General features: G+C 38.0%; 1 long non-coding RNA gene across 1 annotated transcript in view; it reads left to right on the top strand.

The window, feature by feature from the left end:
• LOC122476834 overlaps nucleotides 1–5400 on the top strand; it is a 137470-nt gene extending 132070 nt beyond the window's left edge. The window contains exons 2-3 of the long non-coding RNA XR_006295614.1: nucleotides 2821–2989; nucleotides 3495–5400. This is a non-coding gene — a long non-coding RNA (uncharacterized LOC122476834). The remainder of the gene's footprint in view (nucleotides 1–2820; nucleotides 2990–3494) is intronic.
• Nucleotides 5401–18209: the final 12809 nt, after the last annotated feature.

The following is an 18209-nucleotide window of genomic DNA, read 5'->3' as shown; positions in this document are numbered from 1 at the left end:
TCTAAACTTGGCATGGTTACCCAATTCTTGTAAGAAATTTTCCCATATCTTTCTTTGCATTAGCAATGGTCACTTGTTCAAAAGAGCAGTATTCCTTGTATCTGCCCAGCTATGGCTACTTTGCTCATTAGAAGAAGCCTTCTAATTCCCCTTTAAACTTGTGCATGAAATAAATCTTCCATATTTCTTTAAAAAAGCATAGAAAATGTACTTAGTAAACACATCTTCTGCCTCAAACCTTGTGATCTTCACTAGCCACAGTAAATTTATAAACAAAAGAACGTTTCTTTCCATGCCTGCAAGGGAATAGCTACTTTATTTAGCAAAAGTCTTCCATTTTCATGACCTGATGAGATAAATTCTCCTTTCTTCCATACCTCAAACAACCATACATCCACACCCACATGCATTTTTCTACTTCCTTGTCTGCCCCAACCACAGCTTCAGTATTCATGAAAGAAGTCTTTGACATCTGTACATGCTTCAGCCTTTGAGCTGCTTTCCTATGAAAACTGGTCTGCTCTCTTCCTCTTTGAACTTACCATGGCCAGTTTTTTCACTAAGTAAATATCCCACTTCCCTGCACAAAGAGTGTCATAAAGTCATTACGGCCAGAATGTCTAGTCATACGTCTTAGATTTGAAGTATAACCTTGAGCAATTAATTCAATTGATTCATGTTGCAGTTTCCCCATGTGTGAGATTAGGAAAACATCAGCAATAATACTTAGTTAATAGGTCATTTTCAAGATGAAATATAATAATGTATGTAAAACATCTAAAACACACAGTAAGTACTAGAAGTGTTGGGAAGTATTATTTGTGCATATATACCATTAAAAATCAACTAGAAAAAGAAAAATGTATAAAGGGTTCCAGGCCTAAGTGCTTTTTTCATGAATAATTGTGTAACTTCACATGCCTACAATAACCATGGGTACAATTTTTATTAAAACATCTTCCCTATTGCTCTTTGCACTGGCCATGGCTATCTTGTTTGGAAAAGAAGACTTTTACCTCTTTGTCAGCACCATTGATGATACTTTGCTCACAAAAGATGTGTACTATAGTCTAAATGTGTTCTCCCCACATTATATGTTGAAATCCTAACCCCCAAGATGATGGTGTTAGGAACTGAGGCATTTTGGAAGTGCTTAGGTAATGAGGATGGAGACCTTATAAAAAGAGACCTTATAAAAGAGACCGTTAAGGTACTCCTTAGCCCCTTCCATCATGTAAGATTATAGCAAAAATACAGCTAATTATGAACAAGGAAGTGAGCCATCATTAGACACCAAATATGCTGCTATCTTTATCTTGAACTTCTCAGCCTCAGAACTATGAGAAATTAAATTCTATGGTTTATAAGACACGCCATTGTGTGGTATTTTGATATCTCAACCCAAATAGAATAAAAATGCAGTTTGCTTTCTAATATGTACTAGTCATGTCTACTTAGATCATAAAATGTCTTCTTTCCCCCAGTTTCTACCAACCACAGGGTCACAAAAAAAGTATTCTATCATCCTGTTTGCTTGACCACATGACTACTTTGTTCAAGAAATACATCTCCCATTTGCCTTACTGCCTCAGCATTGTTTCTATTTTGTTCGTGAACAAATCTATTTTTTTGTCAGCAGTGATGATGGCAATTTGCACATAAGTCCTTCACTTTCAGTTTTAAATGGCCTATCTATGCATACTTTTTTCATGAAAGAAGCTTTCCATTTTTTTTTTGATCTGTACCAGTCATGCTTACCTTGATGATAAAAGAAGGTCTTCCACCTTTTTCTCTTTCCTGGTCATGGTCATCTTGTCCATAAAAGAAATCTAATTCTGTGGCTAACATGTCCATAAAAATTACAATCTTTCCAAATATTTTACAGCACAGACCAAGGATAATTAATTCTTGAAGATAGTCTTCCACCTCTCTGGGATGTCCAGCTGTCAGATCTTGACTACTGTGCCTAGCTTGAATCCTCATTTTTATTGCAAATTTGAATCCTGCTGGTGAACCCCACATATCCACATCCTCTTACCAAACACATGCAAACTAATGGTTGACTTACTTATATCAAACAAGGTAATATGGTAATCTACCTGGGTTATTTTATTGCCATGATATCCCTTTGTAACTACTCACTGCTTCAGAACTTCATCCTGAACATTTTCTTTCAGAGAAATTATGATTGCCAATCTTGTTACCATTTTTAATCTTTTAGTTTCATTCTTATCTTGACAAGATATAAAGAGAGACTTAAAAGGTATTCTAACCAATACAAAGTCCCAGGCAAGGACACCTAAGTGGGAGACACCATTTAGCTCCCTTCCTTACAATTTTATATTGTATGCCTATGACAATTCATAAACATTTATTCCAGTTTCCATGTTTTATATTTCATTGGGTATGACCCTCCGCCATATATCCTACTTATTTCTCCAACCCATGAAAGAGAATACAAGTATAACACAGAAGAGATGCTATAACCATAGTGACAAAATGACCAATTTTGGTACCTTGTTCTCTGGAAGGGAAAAGATCACAAAAATAGTCATGGAAATTCCCTTTCCCTTCAGGAATGCACTGAAATGCATTAGGGCTTTCTATGGGTAAACCTGTAAAAATGTTTTAGGGCTTAAGGAAGGGTATCTTTGGAAAGTATGTTTATCCCAATACAGCCATCTCATTAGATCAACTTGTTCAGACAAACACGGGATGTTGATTTGTAAAAAGTCAGCTGTGGGTGAATGTGAAATGCTTTTTTTCCTGAGAATAAAATGAATTGCTTCTCCTGCTTAGACCTACAGCTCTTGTTTCCAGAATTTCTGAATCCCATTTGGCTTCATACCTTGGCTTTTGATTTTCAACTCATGCTCATTTAAAAGCTTGATGAGTTACTTTGGACATGCGTACCTGCCTTGAATTTGGCACCTTCCTTCAGACCTGATGTTCTGTATTCTTACTTCAGATCTACACACCATAATTGCAGGTAAGAGGCTCTCCTTAACTTCACACATTTCTCTGGGTGACTTTTTTTCTTTCAGTCTCTACAGCATGAATTAGAAGGTTGAATAAACTCTACAAATGGAGACTAACAGTAACTTTAATGGAGAAGTACCAGCTATTAGGGGGTAAGGGAGAGCTAAAGCCGAAAAATATATATACATAAGTTCTCCTTTCCACAGACTCCCTGCAGCACCCTCAATGCAAGTTTAGCTCAATCCTTTGGAAAATAAAAATAGGAATTCCATATAGATAGGCCTCTTCATAAAAATTACAAATATTTTAAAATTCAAAAGTATCTACTTATATATATTTCCTAAGAAAATCTATAAGACTGTTGTTTCTAAAATCTTTACTACTAAGGACAGTGTTAAGAGGAATTATCCTGCTCATTCCATAGCACATAGGATAACATTGTCTTTCAATTGGGCATGTGAGGATTGTTCATGGTTTCTGACTACCACCTGGTTATGTTTGTTTGTTTCATCTAGGTGTTTCTGGCTACAGCTGCCATTCATCAGATCCACCAAGGGGAACAACCAGTGAGCATACTTCTATATTCTAAAAACTGGCCTGGAACTGTCCACAACCCAAGGTCCTAAGAGCATTTGGACACCAAGAATTACTTCTGCATACTGCCATAAATGCCAATTCTCCAGTAACATGTCAAGGAAGTAAGAAGGGAAATACCCTAATCAGTCCCTGTATACACATTCTAATTTAGAAAAAAGAGACCTGGAACACAGGAGACAAGGGTGTGTTGTAGGACAAAATGGAGATTATGTTAGGTACAGTTAAAAATATATTTTAATACATAAGCTGGAAAGTAAAGAGAACCTGAAAATACAGGTGGTAATATTGCAAATTTCTGAATATGTCTAAAACACAGAAATATATCTTAGGTGATCTTCTGAAGACAGAAAGTATTTTGAATGAGTGGTGGATTTTAAATGAAACAATTAAATTCATACTTAGTGGAATCGTAGCTGTCATGGACTGACTGGCAGCCTTTTTTATCTCTTTAATTCTCTCTTACTCCTTTTTGTTCAAAAAGCATTAAGCCTCTGTTATGGACTATTTTTCTAATAAAAAATGTAGTTCTAAGAATATCACTTCTACTTGGGAAGTGCTCATATATAAGAGATGGGTTTTTGGAGTGTCAGCCACTTCAAGGATCACATTTATTTCAAGAATTTGTTTTTCTTTATAGGCTTTCATGAGAGTGGACTCATGTTATATTCTTATATGCTCTGATAGCTGCTTTTTGAACTTTAGAAAACTGAGATGCATGAAAGACTTCAGAGGTGCTTTATCACTTCCAACAGGAGAAATATCAATGTACAATTGCTAAAGAGAGCCAGAATCGAACCAAGTTCTTTGAGAATAAGATTTCTCTCCCTGGGGTTAAACATTAAATGAAAGCTATATTTAAAAATGTTGGAACTTTCCTTTTTCTGGAGAATCAAGATCCTTATTTGATAGTAGGAACAGATTTGTACAGAAATACATTATTTGAAATATGTTTGCTGTTATCTGCTGCGGAGGTGGATGCCAGAAGGGAGATTCTTGGTATCACATCAGAAAACTTGAAGATTATAGAACACATGGAAGATTTGGTTGGAACAGTATAACAGCAGGACTTTTTACTTATACCCAAGGCACTCCATTCTATAACTAAAGAAGAGACCTGGGCTCCAACAAGGAATTTTCAGTTTGAGCTCAGAACACTGAGAAGATAAGGAGGGAGGAGAGAAGAAGGATTTTTTTTTTGTAAATATTTTGAAGGTTTAATTTATTTTTGAAGAAGTGGTTGAATTAATAGTAGGGGCCTAGTAGTTTAAATGTTAGAGAGTAGAGGATAGTTGACATTTTGTGTTGCTGTAATATTTTATTTGGTTTTGATAACACTCTTTTATTGTATAAAATGCATAACTTTTCTAGTAAGCTTTCCGGGGTGAGGGGTTGTATTGTTAAATGTGAAGGAGAATACCATTAGTGTTTTATATTTATGTTACTATATTATTTTAAGTATAATGATACAGTTATATTCTGAAAAACACTCTTCTCTGATGAGCTTTGTGGGAGGGAAAAAGCACATATATGGTTAAATGTGAGGGAAATATTTGTGTAATTTTAGAGCAATCTATTGTATTATTTGTAGAATAATTATGCTTGTGCAATGTATATCCTTGTCACTTAGATTGGTAGATTGAGAGGGGATGTGTATTTAGTACCTGTACCAGTATCTAGTAGTAGAAAAACATTTGGTAAATATTTTTTGATTGAATTAATGATTAATTAACTGTGATTATTTATGTAGTATTTCCTCATTATTCAGTATTTCCTCATAAATGTCAGATAAAAGTTATATTTATTTTATAAATAAAAAATATTTATCTAGCGTTTCCACCCAGAAATCCCTGGGTGGGAAAAACAAACATAACAAAATGGCAATCAGAAACCATAAATAATCCTTACATATCCGATTGAAAACAATATCCTCCCATGTGCTGCAGAATGAACAGGACCACTCATCCCAACACCCTCCTTAGTAGTCAAGATTCTAGAAGCACCAGCCTTTCATTTTTCCTTAGGAAACATGTATATTAAATATCTATATGAGATATCAACCCATATCCATGGAAGGCCAGTTAGAGTTGGCGCTATCAGTGGTAAGCATCGGGAGGATTTGGGTATTTAAGATCTTAACTTTAGAACCATAGGACACAGAAAGACTTGAGGCTTAAATATATTTTGGAACTGCACCACTTCTGGAAGATGACTCAAACTGAAGCTGCTGAAGAGACCAGATAATAGGCATAGGATGACACTCTTTGGATTGGACTGAGTGGAAGAAGTCAATGATAGTGTAGTGGCTATTTTAAAGAAAAAAATTTAATGTTTATTCGTTTTTGAGAGACAGAGAGAGACAGAGCATGAGTGGGGGAGGGTCAGAGAGAGAGGGAGACAGAATTCAAAGCAGGCTCCAGGCTCTGAGCTGTCAGCACAGAGCCTGACGCAGGGCTTGAACTCATGAGCCCTGAGATCATGACCTGAGCCAAAGTTGGACGCTTAACCAACTGAGCCACCCAGGAGTCCCTGTAGTGGCTATTTTAAACTGATGACCTTAACTTCCTCTGGTTAACGACATTCCTAATCTACATAGTTACAGAGGTGGGTTTCCAGTGGCCATGTTTCAATATTTCACTATTCTTATGATAATAATAATCAATACACTTTTCCTATGATCATAGTTGATTGGATCAGGGATGAGTATCAGACTCAACAGAGCTGTTCAGAGTCCCTTTCTTACAAACTTAGACTTGCAATGAGGGGAGAAAATGTTTTCTGTGGCCAAGCTTACTATTTGTGTAGCAAGTTTAATTCTTAACTTCACAGTAGATGTGCAAGGAATGCCACATAATTTTATTTAAGCTTAACTAAACCTAACTCCAAACTTTAACCCCACTGAGCTACTGGGAAATTAAATGGAAGTCATGTTTGAGGTTCTCCCCTTTCCATATGTCATAGAAGAATATGAGAGTCTTATGTGGCACTTCAACAATGGAGGTTACCAATGAAAGTTTCACTGTGCATGCCTGTTTATTACCTTTGAAATATGGCAGCTCCATAGTTTATGTGTCAACTATGGGTGAAGAAATTTTTTTACCAAACAGGAAATTTTATATAGGTATCTCCAGGTCTTGGTTCTAAGTTCTCTGAAGCAAGGAAGTACAAAAAGCCTGACTTTGTTTTTGTAATGGGATAGAAAAAAATACATATAAGGAAAATCCCTCAGAAGTCAATGTCTCAGTAAATTATACTGCTACTCAAGTGAACTTATGAACTGTTGAGTGGACATATTATGGATACCCATAGGGTTGCCTTCCTAGATTTTGGCAATTCCTCCTTTTCTGGTTACTACTCTGTTTTATTCTACAGAGCTGAGTCCAGAGCCACAGAGATTGAACCTCACTCAATGTGATGGTCATTTTCATGTATCAACATGGCTGGGCTACAGTCCATCATTCAACCAAACACTAATATTTTTGTTTTTGGGGAAAGTGTTTTTTTAGATGTGATTAAAGTATATAATCAAATACCTTTAAGGCGATTATCCTAGATAATACAGATGGCTATTATCCAATCAATTGTAAGGTCATAAGAGGAAAGTAGAACCTTTTCTAAAGAAGAAGAATTCTGCCTATGGATAGAAGCTTCAGCTTGTGCTCAAGAGGTCTAGCTTGTACTTCCTGATGACCTGACCTATGGATTTTGGATTTGCCTAGGCAGCCCCCAAATCACATTACCCAATTACTAATAAATCTCTCCTTACATATATTACATACACTATTATCTGTAATATCTATATAATGTATCTCTAGATATACTGAGTCCATTCAGGCTGCTATAACAAAGTACCATAGATTGGATAGCTCATAAACAGTATAAATTTATTTCTCACAGTTCTGGAGGCTGGGGAGTCCAAGACCAAGGTGTAAGCATGGTCAAGGGCTGGTGAAAGCCCTCTTTGGATTGCAGACTACCAACTTATTATTGTATCCTCATGTGATGGCATGGAGCTAAGGAGCTGATTGGGGTCTCCTTTATAAGTACTAATCATATTCATGAAAACTTCACCCACATGACCTAAACACCTCTCAAAGTACCCATCTCCTAATACCATTACATTGGGCATTAGGATTTCAATATATGAATTTTGGGTGGACACAAATATTCATATCATAGCATATAATATGTATAATATATTTTTTAATATATAACAGTATTATATAATCCTGTCTCCATTCCTCCTAGTTATAGATAATTGGTTTAGGGATAAATACACTTAATCCAAACAGGATTAATCAGATTCTCCCTTGTAAAGTCGTGTTTTTCAACTTAGACACAGAGAAACTAAAGGATAACTACATCATTTTAATATTAAGACATTTTATGAGGCTCAAACAATCCTATTGCTGAGACCCCAAAGCTACTGTGACATCTTGGATTTTATGACATAATCTATTTTCAGCCTAATAAATTCTATTTACTTTTTTTTGGTTTAACATAAAGTTGGTTTCTGAATTTTGTAATCTGACAATTATAAATAGGGATACATGAGAGTACCTGGATTAAAAGCCTAAATGCAAGACCTGGAACCATAAAGCTCCTAAAAGAAATCATAAACAGTGATCTCTTGGACATAGACTTAGAAACATATTCATGGACATGTTTCCACAGGCAAGGGAAACCAAGGAAAAAGTAAACTATTGGGACTACAACAAAATGAAAAGCTTTTACAGAGGGATAAAAACATTAACAAAACAAAAAGTAAGCCTAATGAATGGGAGAAGATATTTGCAAATATTACATCTGATAAGGGGTTACTATACAAAATAGATAAAGAATTTATACAATTCGACATCCCGTTCACCAAATAATCTGACAAAAAAATGAGAAGACCTTCACGGACATTGTTTTTAAGAATTCTTACAGATGGCAAACAGACTGATGAAAAGATGCTCAAAATCACTAATCATCAGGGAAAAGCAAATCAAAACCCAATGAGATATCACCTTAAACCTGTCAGAATGACTAGAATCAAAGGACAAAAATAAGTTCTGGGAAAGATATGGAGAGAAAGAAACCTGCATGCATAGTTGGTAGTAATGTAAATTGGTGCAGCCAATGTGGAAATCAGTATGGCACTTTCTCCAAAAATTAAAAATAGAAATGCCATGTGACCTAGTAATTACACTACTGGGGTTTTTTTTTGTTTTTTTTTTTTTAATTTTTTTTTTCAACGTTTATTTATTTTTGGGACAGAGAGAGACAGAGCATGAACAGGGGAGGGGCAGAGAGAGAGGGAGACACAGAATCAGAAACAGGCTCCAGGCTCTGAGCCATCAGCCCAGAGCCTGACGCGGGGCTCGAACTCACGGACCGCGAGATCGTGACCTGGCTGAAGTCGGACGCTTAACCGACTGCGCCACCCAGGCGCCCCTACACTACTGGGTTTTTATCCAAAGAAAATGAAAACGCTAATTCAAAAAAGATATATGCATATCTATGTTTATCGAAGTATTATTTACAGTTGCCATGATGTGGAAGCAACCTGTTTATCAATAGGTGAATGGATAAAGAAGATGTGGTGTATGTATGAATGAACTATTACTCAACCATAAAAAAAGAATGAGGTCTTGCAATTTGTAACAATATGGATGGCCCAGAGGTTGTTGAGCTAAGTTAAATAAGTCATACAGAGAAAGACAAATACCATATGATTTTGCTTATATGAGGAATCTAAAATGAAAACCAAATGAACAAAAATCACACCAGACTGCAAAACAGAGTCTGGTGGTTGCCAGAAGGAAGGTGATTGATTTGTGAATATTGAGCTGCCCCTGCAGCTCAGGAATGAATCCCACTTGATGTGGTGAATAATTATTTTAATATATTGCTGGATTTGATTTGTTAGTATGTTGATGAGAATTTTTTCATTCATGTTCATCAGGGATATTGGCCTATAATTCTCTTTTTTTTAAGTGAAGTTTTATCTGGTTTTGGAATCAAAGTAATGCTGGCCTTGTAGAATGAGTTTGGAAGTTTTCCTTCCATTTCTGTGTTTTTTTGGAATAGTTTGAGAAGAATCCACATTAACTCTTTTTTAAATGTCTGGCAGAGAATCTCTATGAAGCCATTTAGCCCTGGACTTTTGTTTCTTGGGAGATTTTTGATTAATGATTCAATTTCTCTGCTGTTTATTGGTTGGTTCAAGTTTTCTATTTGTTCCTATTTCAGTTTTTTTTTAAATGTTCATTTATTTTTGAGAGAGAGAGAGCACAAGTTGGGGGAGGGATTAAGAGAGCAGGACAGAAGATCTGAAGAGGGCTCTGTGCTGACAGTGGTGAGCCCCATGTGGGGCTCAAACTCACAAACCACGAGATTATGACCTGCGTGTAAGTCAGACGCTCAACCGACGTTGAGCCATCCAGGTGCCCCATGCCCCATTTTAGTTTTGATAGCTTATATGTTTCTAGGAATTTATCCATTTCTTTGAGGCTGCCCAATTTGTTGGCATATAATTTTCATAATATTCTTTTATAATTGTATTTCTGTAGTGTTGCTTATATTCTCCTCTCTCTCATTCATGATTTTATTTATTTGGGTCCTTTCTTGTTTTTGATAAGTATGTCTAGGGGGTTATCAATTTTATTCATTCTTTCAAAGAACCAGTTCCTGGTTTCCTTCATCTGTTCTACTGTTTGTTATTGTTGTTGTTGTTGTTTTGTGTATCAATTGTATATTTGTTTATCCATTGTTTCTACTCTAATTATTATTTTCCTTCTCTGCTGGCTTTAGGCTTCATTTTTTTTCTAGCTCCTTTAGGTGTAATGTTAGTTTGTATATTTGAGATTTTTTCTTGATTTTTTGATGTAGGCCTGTATTGCTTAATTCTTCCCTTTTATGACTACTTTTGCTGCATCTCAAAGGTATTGGACCATTGAGTTTTCATTATCATTTGTTTCCATGTATTTTCCATTTTTTCTTTAATTTCCTCGTTGACCCATTCATTCTTTAGTGGGTTATTCTTTAACATCCCTGTATTTGTGGTCTTTCCAAATGTTTTTATTGTATTTAACTTTAATTTTTATAGTGTGTTCAGAAAATATGCATGGTATGATATCAATCTTTTTTGTTTTTTGTTTTTTACTTGTTGAGGCCTGATTTGTGACCTTACATGTCATATATTCTGGAAATTAGTCCCATGTGAACTCAAAAAGAATGTGTGTTCTGTTGCTTTATGATGAAAAGTTCTGAATATATCTGTTAATTCCATCTGGTCCAGTATGTCATTCAAAGCAACTGTTTACTTGTTGATTTTCTGCTTATATGAACTGTCCATCACTTTAAGTGGGGTGTTAAAATCCCCTACTATTATTCTATTATTATAAATGAGTTTATTTATGTTTGTTATTGTTTTCTATACGTGGGTGTTCCAAGTTGGGGATATAAATATTTAGAATTATTAACTCTTCTTTTTGGGCAGATCCCTTAATTATGATAAAGTGCTTTTCTTCATCTCTGTGGTCTTTGGTTTAAAATCTGGTTTGTCTGATATAAGTATTGCTACTCTGGTTTTCTTTTGATATCCATTAGCATGATAAATGTTTTTTTATCCCCTGACTTTCAATCTGAAGGTGTCATTAGGACTAAAATAAGTCTTATGTAAGCAACATACAGATGAGTCTTGTTTTATTTTTTAACCATCCTGACATTGGAGAATTTAGTTCATTTACGTTTGGAGTAATTATTGATAGATATGAATTTAGTACCATTTTCTTACCTGTTTTGTCATTTGTGGAGATTTTCTCTGTTCCTTTCTAGTCTTTGTCACTTTTTGTCTTTCTTTACCATTCAAAGAGTCCCCTTTAATATTTCTTGCAGGGCTGGTTTAGTGGTCATGAGCTCCTTTGGTTTTTGTCCAGGAAACAGCCTTGCTGGATAGAGTATTCTTGGCTGCATATTTTCCCTAATCAGTATGTTGAATATATCATGCCACTCCCTTCTGGCCTGCCATGTTTCTAGGTAGAGATCAGGTGCTATCCTTATTTGTCTTTCCTTGTTAGTTAGAGACTTATTTTGTCTTGCTGCTTTTAGGATTTTTTCTTTATCTCTATTTTGCAAATGTGACTATGATATGACTTGGTGCTGGCCTGCTTTTGTTGATTTTGATGGAAGTTCTCTGTACCTCCTGGATTTGGATGTCTGTTTTACTTCCCCAGATTAAGGAAGTTTACACCTATAATTTCCTCAAGTAAATCTTCTGTTCACTTTCCCTTTTCTTCTTCTTCTGGGACTCCTATAGTATGAATGTTATTAGGCTTTATGGAGTCACTCAGTTTCCTAAATCTACATTCACGATCTAATATTTTTTTCTCTCTTATTTTCAGTTTCATTATTTTCCATAATTTTATCTTTTTTTCATAATTTTATCTTTTATATCACTTCTTCATTCTCCTGCTTCTTCCATCTATATGGTGGTTACATCCAGTTGGTTTCGCATCTCATTTATTGCATTTTTCATTGTTCCCTGACTAGTTTCTTTTATCTCTGTTGTAAGGGACTTCCCAGTGTCTTCTATGCTTTTCTCAAGTCCAGCTAGTATCCTTATCATTGTTCTTTTAAATTCTGGATCAGGCATATTACTTATATCTGTTTCAGCTAGATTCCTGGCTGTGACCTTTTCTTGTTATTTCTTTGGGGATGAATTTCTCCTTCTTGGCATTTTGTCTAGGTCTCTCTCTTCCTTTCTGTGTTAGGAAAGCCTGTTACATTTCCTGTTACTGAGAGTACTGGCTTCATAAAGAAGAGGTTATATATGGTCCAGGGCCTGGTGCTTCAGAAAGTGTCTCTGGTGTATGCTGTGTCCACTCTGATGCTCTGTTTTGGCTGCTCTTTTCCTCATGTCAATCTTCTGCAGAGTTTCTCCTTCCCCGCAGTGGGGACTGTTCAGACTTTGGTCAGAGTATGGTGAGTTGTTGTTGTTGTTGTTGTTTTGAGAGAGAGAGAGAGAGAGCATGAGCAGAGGAGGGGAAGAGAGAGATGGGGACATAAGTTCCAAAGTGGGCTCCAAGCTGCCAGCAGTGAGCCCAATGTGGGGCTTGAACTCACAATCCGTGAGATCATGACCTGAGCCAAAGTCAGATGCTCAACCAACTGAGCCACCCAAGCACCCAAAGAGTGTGGTGATTTTTAAATAGGAATGCTCTTATATGCTTAAGAGACCTTATGCTATTGCCACTACAGGTGAAACTTTGCAGCACTCTATGGTAAATAGATATGGTGCATAAGGGGGGTTTGTACTGACCTTCTTGGGGAGGTTCTTAGGCACCCTTGCCTTAGAAAAGCATCACCTACAGAGTGCAAGGGGAAAGACTTGGTGTAGGCAGTTTAGACAGCCACTGTTGTAGCTGTGCTTCTTACTTAAGTTAGTTTATATTGAGGGGAAGGGGAGAAAAATGGAGCAAGCCCCCTCTCTTGTCCTTGCAAAGGTAAGTTCATGCCCACTGTTGTCTGGGAAACTCTCCCAGAAGAACAATCTCCTCTCTAGGGTCCCAGGCCTTCTTCAGATTACTGACTTTACCTTGTCTGTTTCTGGACTACTACCCACACAGTAGTGCTGTGCACCTTGGGGTCTTTCTAAAGAAGGCTGTATGAGTCTTAAAGCTCCAAACTTTAGAGAACTGGGTTGGCAAGGACCCATGCTGGTCCCTTGGGTGAGGGTATTGCCACACTGGGACTGATGTAGGTTTGTACCAGAATGGCTGTTGTGCCAAAGTTCAGGGGTGGAAAATGAAGAGTACAGCACAGAAAAGAGCCAATGGCCAGTTTATTTACTCTCATAAGGTGTCTCTGCACCTATGTTGAGGGGCAGGGGATGGTAACGGTGCCCACCATTCTTTTATCTCCAGAAAGGCAATGAAACCTCTCCCAGATGCACCCTAAAAAGGGGGAACCATCTCTCCCAGTGAATTCCAGGGTATCCTCAGATTAAACTTTTTTCTCCCAGGCTATCTGCCTTCCTTTTCCATAGCAACACTGCAGTGCCCTCAGGACTTTACATTGTCCATTAACAGAACTCTAAAATTCCAATCTTTGAGCCCCACTGGTTGTAAAAACTCAAAGATCAGCCCTTCTTGTTTTTCCTGTCAATGGCTTTGAGGAAGTGTTTTCCTTGTGTGATCCCCTGTACACTCCTCTCTCTTTCACCTCTCTTCATGATCAGGGCTCCCTTCCCTCCATAGGACCTGTGGTCCATTTCTCCCCCAAATCACATCTCCATACCTTCTACATTCCATGATGTGGGCTCTTCTCTCCCTCTAGTTGTGCAGTTTGTTCTTTTATCCCTCAGATAATTACTTGGGTCTTCAGAATGATTTGATATCTATGTATGTTTGAGGGTTGAGGCTAGCCTAGGCTCCTCTTGAAACTCTGCCATCTTAGCTCCCTTAGAATTGTTGAATTAATATGTTGTACACCTGAGACTAATAATAACATTGCATGTAAATTATACTTCAATTAAAAAAACGAAATGTCATAAAATAAAAATAAATAAATGTAAACCACATCAGACTCATTAGGATGGCTACTGTGATGGTTAATTTTATGTGTCACCTTGACCGGGCCATGGATGTACTCAGGTACTGGTTAAACATTATTCTTGTTGTTTCTCTCAGCTTGTTATGGATGAAATTAACATTTACATTGTAAGACTGAGGAAAGAATGTTGCCTTCCATAATTTAGGTGGTCCTTATTTAATCATTTGAAGGCCTGACTAGAATAAAAGGGCTGACCCTGCCCCCCGGCCCAAGAAAGAAAGAATTTCTCCTACCAGACAGTCTTTGAACTCGGATATTAGCTATTTTCCTGCCTTTGGACTCAAACTGAGACATTGGCTCTTCCTTTTTCTTTAGTCTGCCAGCCTTCAGAATAGAACTACACCATTGGCTCTCCCAGCTCCCAAGCCTTCAAACTTGGATTGCAACTAACCATTGACTCTCCTGTGTTTCCAGCTTGCCAACTTTTCCTGAAGATCTTGGGACTTGTTGCCTCCATAATTGTATGGGCCAATTCCTTGTAATAAATCATTTTATACACACTCCCTCTCACTCTCTCTCTCTATTGATTTTGTTTATCAGGAGAACCCTGAACAATACTGATACTATTTTTTTTAACATTTATTTATTTTTGAGACAGAGAGAGACAGAGCGTGAACAGGGGAGGGGCAGAGAGAGAGGGAGACACAGAATCTGAAACAGGCTCCAGGCTCTGAGCTGTCAGCACAGAGCCTGACGCGGGGCTCGAACTCACAGACCGTGAGATCATGACCTGAGCCGAAGTCGGACGCTTAACCGACTGAGCCACCCAGGCGCCCCCCGATACTATTTTTAAAAAAGCACCAAGATTCTCAGTATCCACATATGAGTGAAAACATATGGTATCTGTCTTTCTCTGACTGACTTATTTCACTTAGCATAATACTCTCCAGGTCCATCCACGTTCCTACAAAAGGTCATATAAACCACATCCTCTTTATCCTTTTGTCAGTTGATGGACTTTTAGGCTCTTTCCATAATTTGGCCATTGTTGAAAGTGCTGCTATAAACATTGGGGTACAATTGCCCCTATGCATCAGCACTCCTGTATCCCTTGGGTAAATTCTTTTTTTTTTTTTTTTTAATTTTTTTTTCCAACGTTTATTTATTTTTGGGACAGAGAGAGACAGAGCATGAACGGGGGAGGGGCAGAGAGAGAGGGAGACACAGAATCGGAAACAGGCTCCAGGCTCTGAGCCATCAGCCCAGAGCCCGACGCGGGGCTCGAACTCACGGACCGCGAGATCGTGACCTGGCTGAAGTCGGACGCCTAACCGACTGCGCCACCCAGGCGCCCCCCTTGGGTAAATTCTTAACAATGCTATTGCTGGGTCATAGCGGAGATCTATTTTTAATTTTTTGAGGACCCTCCACAATGTTTTTCAGAGCAGCTGCACCAGTTTGCATTCCCACCAACATTGCAAGAGGGTTCTTGTTCTTCCACATCTTCTCCAGCATCTATAGTCTCCTGATTTGTTCATTTTGGCCACTCTGACTGGCGTGAGGTTGTATCTGAGTGTGGTTTTGATTTGTATTTCCCTGATGAGGAGCGACATTGAGTATCTTTTCATGTGCCTGTTGGCCATCTGGATGTCTTCTTTACAGAACTGTCTATTCATCTTAACAGAAGACCATGGGGGAGGGGAAGGGGGCAAAAGTTACAGAGAGGGAGGGAGACTCTCCCATGAGAGACTCTTAAATACTGAGAACAAACTGAGGGTTGATGGGGGTGGGAGGAAGGGGAAAGTGGGTGATGGGCATTGAGGAGGGCACTTGTTGGGATGAGTACTTGGTATTGTATGGAAACCAATTTGACCATAAATTATATTCAATACAAAAAATAAAAAGATAAAAGCAACAAGAAAATAAGAAGTGTTGGCAAGGAGAAATTGGAATGCTTGTGCCCTGTAGGTCAGAGTGTGAAACGGTAAATGTGCTGTGGAAAATACCACCATGGATTCTCAAAACAAAAATAGAAACAAAAACATATGATCAAGTAATTCTGCTTCTGAGTTTATAACCAAAGAATTACAAATGGGGTCTTGAAGAGATATTTGCATATCAATATTTATTGCAGCTCACAATAGCAAAGAGGTAGAAGCAACCCAGATATTTACTGACAAATGGATGAATAAAAAATAGGTTATGTATACATAGAATATTATGCAAATACATATTATGTATATCCTTCCTTATAAAGGAAGGAAAGTCCTTTTCTCTTGGAGTTTCACATCTTTTATAAAATTTTTTTTTCAACGTTTTTATTTATTTTTGGGACAGAGAGAGACAGAGCATGAACGGGGGAGGGGCAGAGAGAGAGGGAGACACAGAATCGGAAACAGGCTCCAGGCTCCCAGCCATCATCCCAGAGCCTGATGCGGGGCTCGAACTCACGGACTGCGAGATCGTGACCTGGCTGAAGTCGGACGCTTAACCGACTGCGCCACCCAGGCGCCCCAGTTTCACATCTTTTATTTCAGTCCTTCTACATTCTAAAAGACAAAGAATTCCAAAATGACCTGCCTTAATAAAGCAAATATAGAGCTAAATTAAGCTAAAATAAAGAACTTGTGCATACTACTAATGTAACACTGTCACAATTTTTTTTTACTTTCAGTAGAACAGATTAATTAATTAATTAATTAATTTAATGTTTAGTTTTGAGAGGGATAGAGAGATAGAGAGCACTAGGGAGGGGCAGAGAGAGATAGGGAGACAGAGAATCCAAAGCAAGCTCCACACTGTCAGCACAGAGCCCCATGGGGGTTCGAACTCAGGAACCATGAAGTCATGACCTGAGCTGAAGCCGGATGCTTAATGACTGAGCCACCAAGGCACCCTTATTTATTTATTTTTAACTTAAGTATAGTAAAAACACAATGTTACGTTAGTTTCATGTGTAACATAGTGATTCTACAAGTTTATACATTATTCTGTGTTCACCACAAGCGTAGCTCTCATCTGCCACCATACAACACTATTAAAATATCATTGACTATTGTCGCGCCTGGCGCGACAAACACCGAGGTCAGGGTCCTGAGGGTAGGGGAATGCAAGAAAAAAAGAGAGAAGAGAAAGTTTGGGAACAGGAGGGTCCCCTGGGCTGATGGTCCAAGTGACGGCTTTATTGTTGCTGTACACAATCTTTTATAACCAGAGTCTTATGGGTTAGGTCATTCTAAGAATAAACAGGTTTCACATAATTGCTGCCCACCAAAACATTTAGTTCTGTGTTTCTTGTGCATTTTCTAGACGGGTCACAAGACCTTGTTGATAAGATTGCTAGCAAAACACAATTCCCATGTTTGTTTCTATCTGACTCGGGGTAGAAAAAGGGAGGTAGCATTACTACCAACACCTGCAGACCACAGTCTTCAGGAATTAACTTTCTCAGCCTTGACAAGGCTTTCGTATGCCCTTGAAAATGGGGGAATGGGAGGGGGAACCACCGGGTTGGCTTGAGTCAACAGGGAACGTTGCTCTACCCGGTCTCAGCCTGGTGCCGGGGCCTGGCCTCCCAAATGAATGGGAGGGGGAACCACCGGGTTGGCTTGAGTCAACGGGGAACATTGCTCGACCCAGTCTCAGCCTGGCACCGGGGCCTGGCCCCCCACAGACTATATTCCTTATGCTGTCTCTTTTGTTCTCATGACTTATTCAGTCCATAACTGGAAGCCTGTATCTCCCACTCCCCTTCACCTATTTGGCTTATCTGCACATCCTCCACCCCCTAGCAACCATCAGTTTGTTCTCTGTATTTATAGGTCTAATTCTGCTTTTTGTTCATTTATTTATCGGTTTTGCTTTGTATTGTTTTTAGACTCCACATATGAGTGGAATAATATAGTATTTTTGTCTTTCCAGTCTGATTTATTTCACTTAGCATAATACCTTCTAGGTCCAACCACATTGTTGCAAGTGGCAAGATCTCATCTTTTTTATGATTGGATAATATTCCATTATATGTACATAGACACATACATATATGCATATATATGCATATACATATACATGTACCACTTCTTCCTTGCACATTGATCTTT

Source organism: Prionailurus bengalensis, chromosome X (assembly GCF_016509475.1).
Source record: "Prionailurus bengalensis isolate Pbe53 chromosome X, Fcat_Pben_1.1_paternal_pri, whole genome shotgun sequence".
Lineage (NCBI taxonomy): Eukaryota > Metazoa > Chordata > Mammalia > Carnivora > Felidae > Prionailurus > Prionailurus bengalensis.
This window is presented reverse-complemented; position numbering and strand designations above follow the sequence as displayed.